The sequence below is a fragment of the Triticum aestivum genome, chromosome 7A, assembly GCF_018294505.1.
Source record: "Triticum aestivum cultivar Chinese Spring chromosome 7A, IWGSC CS RefSeq v2.1, whole genome shotgun sequence".
NCBI lineage: Eukaryota > Viridiplantae > Streptophyta > Magnoliopsida > Poales > Poaceae > Triticum > Triticum aestivum.
The window spans coordinates 592982753-592993521 of record NC_057812.1 but is presented as its reverse complement, the minus strand read 5'-3'; positions in this window follow the sequence as shown (position 1 = coordinate 592993521).

The window sequence follows — 10769 nt, the reverse complement described above, 5'->3', positions numbered from 1 at the left end:
AATATTATTCTCTCTACGGTGGTATCTGGAACTTATTTTGCAGGGTCGGACACTATCCTTGTATTCAAACTCTTCTGTGGTGTATTCGGAGGAGGAACCCGCCTTGCAATGCCGAAGACACTGCGTGCCGGACTCATCGTCATTGAAGCCTGGTTCAGGGGCTACTGAGGGAGTCCTGGATTAGGGGGTCTCTGGACAGCTGGGCTATATCCTTTGGCCGGACTGTTGGACTATGAAGATACGAGATTGAAGACTTCGTCCCGTGTCCGGAGGGGACTCTACTTGGTGTGGAAGACAAGCTAGGCAATACGGATATGTATATCTCCTCCTTTGTAACCAACCTTGTGTAACCCTAGCCCCCTCCGGTGTCTATATAAACCGGTGGGTTCTAGTCCGTAGGACAACATACAATCATACCATAGGCTAGCTTCTAGGGTTTAGCCTCTCCGATCTCGTGGTAGATCAACTCTTGTACTACTAATATTGTCAAGAATAATCAAGTAGGATGTAGGGTTTTACCTCCATTAAGAGGGCCCAACCCTGGGTAAAACATCGCGTCCCCTGCCTCCTGTTACCATCCGCCTTAGACGCACAGTTCGGGACCCCCTACCCGAGATCAGCCGGTTTTGACACCGACACCCCCCCCCTTTCCTAGTTGGATTAGGACTTGGGAGGGGGAAAGAGGAGGGAGAGAGAGGAAGGAAGGGGGGGCGCCGCCCCCCTCTCCTTGTCCTATTCGGACTAGGGGGAGGGGCGCATGGCCCAGCCCTGGCCGCCTCTCCTCTTCTCTGTAAAGGCCCACTAAGGCCCATTAACCTCCCGAGGGGTTCCGGTAACCTCCCGGTACTCCGGTAAAATCCCGATTTCACACAGAACACTTCCGATATCCAAACATAGGCTTCCAATATATCAATATTCATGTCTCGACCATTTTGAGACTCCTCGTCATGTCCGTGATCACATCCGGGACTCCGAACAACCTTCGGTACATCAAAACATATAAACTCATAATATAAATGTCATCAAAACATTAAGTGTGTGGACCCTACGGGTTCGAGAACTATGTAGAAATGACCGAGACACGTCTCTGGTCAATAACCAATAGCGGAACCTGGATGCTCATATTGGCTCCCACATATTCTACAAATATCTTTATCGGTCAGACCACATAACAACATACGTTGTTCCCTTTGTGATCGGTATGTTACTTGCCCGAGATTCGATCGTCGGTATCTCAATACCTAGTTCAATCTCGTTACTGGCAAGTCCCTTTACTCGTTCCATAATACATCATCCCGCAACTAACTCATTAGTTGCAATGCTTGCAAGGCTTAAGTGATGTGCATTACCGAGAGGGCCCAGAGATACCTCTCCGACAATCGGAGTGACAAATCCTAATCTCGAAATACGCCAACCCAACAAGTACCTTTGGAGACACCTGTAGAGCACCTTTATAATCACCCAGTTACGTTGTGACATTTGGTAGCACACAAAGTGTTCCTCCGGTAAATGGGAGTTGCATAATCTCATAGTCATATGAACATGTATAAGTCATGAAGAAAGCAATAGCAACATACTAAACGATCGTGTGCTAAGCTAACGGAATGGGTCATGTCAATCACATCATTCTCCTAATGATGTGATCCCATTAATCAAATGACAACCCATGTCAATGGCTAGGAAACTTAACCATCTTTGATTAACGAGCTAATCAAGTAGAGGCATACTAGTGACACTCTATTTGTCTATGTATTCACACATGTATTATGTTTCCGGTTAATACAATTCTAGCATGAATAATAAACATTTATCAAGATATAAGGAAATAAATAATAACTTTATTATTGCCTCTAGGGCATATTTCCTTCAGTTTACGCTTCAAGTAAGTCTTTGTTGGGCATTCGAGGCCGTACTCTTCGGCTGCCAAGACATTAGTCCATCTGTCGTTGAGCAGATCCTGGTCAGCTTGCAGCTGTTGCTGTTTCTTTTTTAGGCTTCTAGTTGTGGCTATTAGCTGGCGCTTGAAGCGCTCTTGCTCCAGGGGTTCCTCTGGGATGGTAAAATCTTCATCACTGAGGCTTATGTCGTCTTCGGAGAGTGGTAGGTAGTTGCTGTCCTCCGAGTATTCGTTCCCTGTTTGTTCGTCGGGATCAATTTGCCCGTCCTCGCAATCGTCCTGTTTGGATGTTGGCCCAATGGGGGCTTCTTGGTCTTCGCGTTCTCTGGAGTATCATTGTCTCCGGTGCCAGTATCGCCGTTATTGCCGCGACGCGATTTAGGGTGGCATCGCTGACGTTGATGTTTTGGCGGTATCTCAGGAGGTTCACCCTCGACCTAGTTTTTATCGCCGTTTGTAGGTGTTTCCACCATGTATACATCGTACGAGGAGGTGGCCATCCAACATCCGGTCACTGGCGGGTGTTGGGCCTGCTCCTCTTCGGCATCGTCGTCCATACCGTCGATGTCTCAATCGAGCATGTCGGTTAAGTCCTCGACAGTGGCTATGAAGTGGGTGGTGGGTGAGACGTAAAATTCCCCGCTCTCAGCCCCTAGTCCGGGTTGGGCGTAGTTCGGACGTCGCTCCTCTGTAATGATGAGGGGTCGCATTAAGTCCAGAGCCTCGCTTAAAGGCGAGGTTCGACTAGGGAGAAGAGAGTTCGTGGAGTGCGACGGGAGGGAAATTCCTTGGCCGAACTCACATGCTGCTGACTCTGAGAACTCGGAGCCAGTGTTCGGAGAAGAGTCCGGCTTCATGATGATTGCCGGAGACGCTATTCTTTCAGTGTTGGGCTCTAAGGCCGCTGAGAGTCCAGCGGGTTCTAAACTCCCGTCTTCAGACCTGAAGAGACACTCCAGATCTATGGCCAGAGCAGAGGTTGGGATCGTGAACCCTTGGAAGACCAAATCTCCTCGGATATCAGCGATGTAATCCAGATTTCCAAAACTAATCTGGTGACCTGGGCGTAGCTGTTGATCTGCTCTGATGGCCAATCGAGTTGGCCCGCGGGGCGAAGCCGCCGAACATGAAGATCTAGCCAGGGAGAAAGACCTCCCTCAGGCAGCATTGTTGTAGATGATTGATGGGGCCATCGAACCTACTGGCGATGACACAGCGGAACTCTCAATGAAAGCACCAATGTCGGTGTCAAAACCGGTAGATCTCGGGTACGGGGTCCTGAACTGTGCGTCTAAGGATTGATGGTAACGAGAGACAAGGGACACGATGTTCTAACCAGGTTCGGGCCCTCTCGATGGAGGTAATACCCTACGTCCTGCTTGATTGACTTTGATGAGTATATGGTTTACAAGAGTTGATCCACCACGAGATCGTAATGGCTAAACCCTAATTGTCTGGCATGTATGATTATGATTGCCTCAATGGACTAAACCCTCCGGTTTATATAGACATCGGAGGGGGCTAGGGTTGTACAGAGTCGGTTTACAGAGAAAGGAATATTCATATCTGCACGCTAAGCTTGCCTTCCATGCCAAGGAGAGTCTCATCCGGACACTAGAGGAAGTCTTTTGTCTTGTATCTTCACGGCCCATTAGTCCGGCCCATGTCATATAGTCCGGACGCCCGAGGACCCCTTAATCTAGGACTCCATCACCCGCAAAATCTGTAGTTGCGGCGGCGGGAGGGATTTCAATGGCCCCTGCGGCGACCGCAATGCAAGCGGCGTCGCCTTCTTCTTCGGCTCCGGTGGCACCAACTCCACCTTCAACAACCATTGTAAGTACCTCAAACCGCATTCTTGCTTACATAGCTTTGTAGATTTGGACTTGGGATGAGTGGGGGATTGGATAGGTGGTAAGGATTTTTTAGGCCTCTAAGCGATGCTTGCCGCTCCATCTCCGATGACAATTTTATTTTCCCGGTGAAGATACACGAGTTTTTTTAGATCTATAGATTTGATTCATTATGTCAGGCAATGTGCATGTCAGTCCGGAACTTTGGGCTGCCATCCATCGCCTAGCTTCCAAGACTTGCTCTCGGTTAACCGCTTGGCACTTAAGCCCATAATGTCGGGGAGAAGGGAGGCAGTGGCGGTGCCTCTACACACCCATGACCGCCGACCCAAGTTGGGCCATGAGTTGAGAGAACAAATGCCATGCTTGTTCTGTTTCCAAATGGACATGCATTGATTCGCCGCGGGAAACGAGACGATGAGGACGACGAAGGGGTGAGAAGAGGGTAGAGTCGCTGACGCGGCGGGCCCGCGGCTGTTTCGCACCAAAACAGTTCGCCCCGGTGCCCCCCAGCGCGCCGGGTTCGGCCTGAGTCCGCCGGCGCTGTTTTCGGCCCAAGCCGGCGTAAATCAGGCTCTTGGGGGCGCGACTGGGCCGATTTTCGGCGCCGGCGCAAAAAAACGTCTGGGGAGGCCTTCCTGAGGGCGCGACTGAAGATGCCCTTAATGGCATAGTTTTTTTTCTCTCTCACGTCGTGTCACCTTATTACTGAACAACTGGGGGGATGAGAATGGAGCAGCGCTGGCCGAAGCAACACCTCACCATGGATCCAGCCAAAGAGTCCCAGAATAGGATTTCAACAGCTAGCCCTCTATGCACCTCCGCCGTTCTGCCGTCAACACGAGCTTGAGGGAGAGGAGCACTGGGCGCTCTGTTATTCACTGGAGAGAAGAGCACTAAAAATAAACCTACAACAGCTACCAACCAGACCTCTCCCCCGCTCATTGTCGACCACCATGGCCGCCGGCGACGGGAGGGAGAGAAGTTGGCCAAGGAGGTGGAAGAAGAGATCAGAAGTTGGGGCGCTGCAAAGGAGCCAGTCTCGGCACGAAAGGCCAGTCCAAAAAGTCCGAGTGAATCACTAACTCTTCTGAGACATTCTTAACTTGTCCGGTATGCATATGCCAACACATGGACACCACACCATCTGAAGGTGCAGGAAACATGGTCGCACCTCCCATTTTGTATGGATCATCGTGGTCATTTTGGCTATGGACCGCGATAAATGATATACTCCCTCTAAAAAATGTTTTAGTCACTACTTTAATAATCTAAAACGTCTTATATTTGCTCATGAAGGTAATATCTCTAATACTTAGGCCTTCTTTGGTTTGGAGGGATTTCATAGGAATTTCTTATAGATTTTTTTTTCCTTTAGAGCCCATTGGTTATAAGAATAGATTCCTATTCCTATATAGGATTTGTCCCTAACGTTCATATTTTATAAGAAAATAAACATGAGCCTGAATCAACAAAAAAATTCCTATAAGATCCAAATGACATCTATTTTTTCTATTTCTACTCATAATATTTGAGATACATGTCATCCCTCATTCGGTTTTTTTCGATAAAGGATGGATTTTATTGATTCATAACGTTGCATCAAGGAAATACAATCACGATGAACACACCCGACATCTGCATAACTAGGATGCACACAACCAGCACCAACGCACACACACAAAGAAAAAAGAAAAAACAACCTCTAAAAGTCTTGTTGAAGCGAACTCAGGCATGCAGTTGCAACCATCAACATCAACCACCACCGATCACAGTACCCAAACTGTGCGAAAAGTGCTTCAACAACGATGCCTTCAAGAAGGAAATAACATGTGAGTGTTGTCATCGCCAAATCCACCCACGGAGGCTAGATCTTGGGTTTTCACCTCGAAGAATAAGTCTGAGCAAACTTCACACAATGCATTCAACAAGGGTATGATGTAGAAACCACCATTGTCAAGTACAACCAATGTAGGTGAAACCTAGAGTTTTCACTTCGGAGCTCGAGACCATGTGCTCAAAAGCACCACCAATCTTTAGTCACCCTGTATTGTTACCCCCCCCCCCCACTTTCAATGAAGAAGTCACCACTGCAAGCCATGTCGTCACACCTCAAGAACCTTACATAGTAGAAAACAGGGCTTTGGTCCAGGCCGGGTCAGCCCATTAGTCCCGGTTCAGTCCAGAACCGGGACCAATGGGGGCATTGGTCCCGGTTCGTGAGCTCAGGGGGCCGGCCGGGCCACGTGGGCCATTGGTCCCGGTTCATCTGGACCTTTTGGTCCCGGTTGGTGGGATGAACCGGGACCAATGGGCCTCGCTCCTGGCCCACAACCATTGGTCCCGGTTCGTGCCTCAAACCGGGACTAAAGATTAGACCTTTAGTCCCGGTTTGAGGCACGAACTGGGACTAATGAAAATGGGACCTTTAGTCCCGGTTCGTGCCACGAACCAGTACTAAAGGTCCCATTTTCAAACTCTACCCCCCTGGATCGCCTTTTCAGTTATAAACAAAATAAAAGAAAATGATGGAAATGTCAAAAAAATAAAAGAAAATAAGTTTCCCATGTGATATGTGGTCTAGTTGTTGGGAAAATTTGCAAATGTGAATTTTGACTTTATTTGCAAAATCTCTCTGAAATTTGTAAAAATGGGCATAACTTTTGCATACTAACTCGGATGAAAAAGTTTTTTATATGAAAAATCATCTACTCGAAAAGTTACATTCGAATTTAACTGGGGGTACCCGTTAAACATTTTCAAAATCCTCAAAAACCTAATAGAAAAAAAGTTACGGGGCTTTTAAGATCTAGAGTGAAAAAAATCGAAAAAAATTCAAACAGTGGGCAAACTGTGGTCAAACAATGGTCAAACTAATTATTCTAGAATATTAGTGTTACTAAATAATTATTTCTGTTATTTCAATTTTGGTCAAATCTGGTCAAACTGTGTCAACTGTGGTCAAACAATGGTCAAACTAATTATTCAAGAAATATTAGTGTTACTAAATAATTATTGTTTTTTAAAACAATAGTTTCAAAATAAAACTATGAAATGTGTCACTTCATGCTCAAGCAAAATTCCTGAAGGTTAATAGGATTGACATCTTAGTATTGTCAGGAAAACAACAAGTGCAGACTTGGAGCGAGGGAGAATAGAACCCGGAAGTTAAGCGTGCTCAGGCTGGGGGAGTGGGAGGATGGGTGACCGTTCGGGAAGTTAGATGATTTGGAATGATGAGGGGTGATTAGAGAATAAATTGAGAAGTGATGAGGGGTGGTGATTACAGACTAGAGGTAAAAATAATTCAGAAATTTGAAAATCAAAAAAAAAATTCAAAAAAAATCATAAAATTTCCTTTAGTCCCGGTTGGTGTTACCAACCGGGACTAAAGGTGGAGCTCCACGTGGCCGCGCCCTTTAGTCTCGGTTCTGGATTGAACCGGGACTAAAGGGATAGGCATTAGTACCGACCCTTTAGTCCCGGTTCCAGAACCGGGACTAAAGGCCCTTATGAACCGGGACTGAAGGCCCTTTTTCTACTAGTGTTACATGTTCACATCCTTAACATGGAGGATCACCACGCAAACAGGACATACCACGTATATGTAGAGCAGATCAGAGCAACACCGCTAGCATCAACAAGGTTATCAACGCTGCCAAGAACCCACTGTAGGGACCATCCAGCAACCTCAAGTCTTCAACAATGGCATAGACCGCAGACATGAAGTCGTGTGAGCCGCCAAGAACCCATACAGGGCCATCCGGCATGCACATCCCATCTTCACGAAAGTCCACAGGTGATAGTTCTGGACATAGTGTTGATCATTTAGGTAGTGGAACTAGCAGGGAAGCCTTGGGCCTGATCACCTGTCATCCGCCACCATATGTGACGCTCACATCATCTAACTGTCGCATGACTCGTGTCCGTTGTCATCACACGCAGAGCCAAGCATACATGGGCCACACGTGCGCCGATCTACCACAATCCCATACCTTGTGTCCGCCGCACATGTGTCACACTCGCCGCCACAGCAGGCCAAGCATCATCGCGGATAGAATCTGACAAGCCGCCGCTGCCTTTGACCGGCCACAAACATCACGATCATCCTGGGTCGAAGTTGCACTGTGGGGGCACCACGTGAACAATGGGCAGGCCATAGATCGACCAAGCAGAGGCGTAGAGCATCCCGAGGACAACATCTGTCTAGACGTAGGAGCCGCTCCTAGCTATTTGTACAGGCCGAAGTAGCAGCACGGGGGGCCTCATCTACAACGAGGTCATAACCACCTCCAGCAGATCATGAGCAGCAGCACTGACATCTGCACGGCGATGCGTATGATCTGGCCGACCATATGGAGGGAACTAGATGGGAGGAGAGGGTAGGCGTCACAGGCAGGCCCACCGCCACCGGCAAGCCGCCCGGGGAGGCCATCGTCAGCAACGGTGAGGAGGGCTGACGAACATGGGGGGCGAGGTAGGTGCGATGGGGGTGCCTCCGGACTCGCCCGAGAGCGAGCCTGAAAGTGCATTATATCGACTAGAGGGGGGTGAATAGGCGATTTTTATGAAAGTCTTTAAAACGTGGAAGTTATGAAGACAAACGGTAGAAATAAATTTATTACCATGCAGCGGAAGGTAGACTACACTAGGCAAGCCATAGTCAAGTATTCAATAGAGTGAAAGCACAATGACTAATAGCAGCAATGTAGTAAGGATCAGGTAGGAAGATATTATGAAGCCTAACAGAACACGCAGTCACTCAGTGAAGACAAAAGATAGTGCAGGCATATAATGACTTCACAAGGAGTAATAGTAAGTAAAGGAAAGGGAAGATGAAACCAGTGACTCGTTGAAGACAATGATTTGTTGGACCAGTTCCAGTTGCTGTGACAACTGTACGTCTGGTTGGGGCGGCTAGGTATTTAAACCTTAGGACACACAGTCCCGGACACCCAGTCCTGAACACGCAGCTCAGGACACCCAGTCCTTATCATATTCCCCTTGAGCTAAGGTCACACAGTCCTTGCCCAATCACTCTGGTAAGTCTTCAAGGTAGACTCCCAAACCTTCACAGACTTCGTTCACCGGCAATCCACAATGTCTCTTGGATGCTCAGAACGCTACACCTAACCGGCTGGAGGATGCACAGTCCTCAAGTGTAATAAGTCTTCAGATCACACAGACAATAAGACTTAAGTGATGCCCAATTCTCTTTGGCTCTGGATGGTTAGGGCTTTATCCTCGCAAGGAATTCTCTCTCAAAGGCTTCGAGGTGGGTTGCTCTCAAACGACAAAAGCCGTACTCTCAATCTGAGCAGCCAACCGTTTATGGTTGTGGGGGTGGGCTATTTATAGCCACTTGGCAACCCGACCTTATTTGTCCGAAATGACCCTGGGTCACTAAGGAACTGACACGTGTTCCAACGGTCAGATTTCAAACTCACACGGCAACTTTACTTGGGCTACAAGCAAAGCTGACTTGTCCGACTCTGGACAAGATTCGCTCTCATAGTCTTCACTCGAAGACATAAGTTTTGGTTAGGCATCACTTCAGTCATTCTGACTGGTTCTCTTGGACCCCACTTAACAGTACGGTGGTTCCTATGACTCAACACAAAAGAAAAAGAACTACGAAAGATCTAAGTCTTCGAGCTCCATAGGCTTCATGTGGTGTCTTCGCTTGTCATAGTCTTCAATGTGAATATCTTCATATACCACCTTTGACTTCAATGTCTTCATACATTTTTAGGGGTCCTCTTTGGTAGGAAAACCGAATCAATGAGGGACTTCTACCTGTGTTATCCTGCAATTCTCACAAACACATTAGTCCCTCAACTAGGTTTGTCATCAATACTCCAAAACCAACTAGGGGTGGCACTAGATGCACTTACAATCTCCCCCTTTTTGGTGATTGATGACAAACTAGTTGAAGTTTTCAACGGGGAATATAATCTGTGAAATTGTAAAGGATAGGAATTGTCTTCATAAGTTGCAAGGGCTCCCCCTGAAGATGTGCATATAAGTAATTTGCTTTTGGAATGCAAATGCACATGACAGGTTGTACTTGTGGAGATCCACTTCAACTTATGATGACAATCCACTATGCATGTGAAAGTACATGAAGATAATGACAATGCATAATGGAAAATGGACATCTGCAGAATGATCTAAGTGCGGTATTTATCGTCGCACATGCGGAATTTATCATCGCAAAACAAGGTGGCAGATAAGTAGCAGACGACCATCGAGTTTAAGTGTTACAACTCAAAGAACCAAATGTAGCAAAACGAGAGTTGTAAGCATGAAGCAAAATATAAAGCACCCGCCCATATGGACCCTCTTGAAGACTATCAACCTCATATGCTTCTCCCCCTTTTGTCAGTAAGGACCAAAAAGGTTTGAAGACATAGAGTATCTACTCGTTCCCATGCGGAGTAGGTGAAGTAGCAGGGTCGTTGGTGGTGTTTGGCGGTGTTGAAGAGCTTGGAGCAGAGTTGACACGCGCTGAAGGAGGTGGTGGTGAAGTAGCATCATCTTCATCCTCGATAACTCTGGCAGTCACTGTTGCAGCAGATGAAGAGAACTCAGAGTCTTCAAGGGATGGAGTTCCTAGCAGCACAGCTCTTCGAGGAGGTGTGGAGTCAAACTTGAATCGCTCAGTGAAGCCATCCTCTTGGAGATCATCTTCAGAACACATCATCGTTAGCCCTTTCCATGTGCGGCGACAGGTTTCATGGGCAACGAAAGCATTCTTGGTGGCAAGATTGCGAATGCGATTAACTTCCACCAAGAGGCTTTTCATCTGACACTTCAGTCAGTCATGATGCCTATCCTGTTTCTGATGAAGAGCCACAAGAAGCTCTCGGTCGTTGAGAACACGAGTGCGCTTCTTGGGTCTTGGAGCAGTTGTACTATCGGTGGCTTCAGTAGACGCAGGGTGTGGTGCACGTGTAGTGCCAGCCAAAGGATACACCCGAGTGACTGCTTCAACTCCTTCAATGTTCTGTGAGAAACTC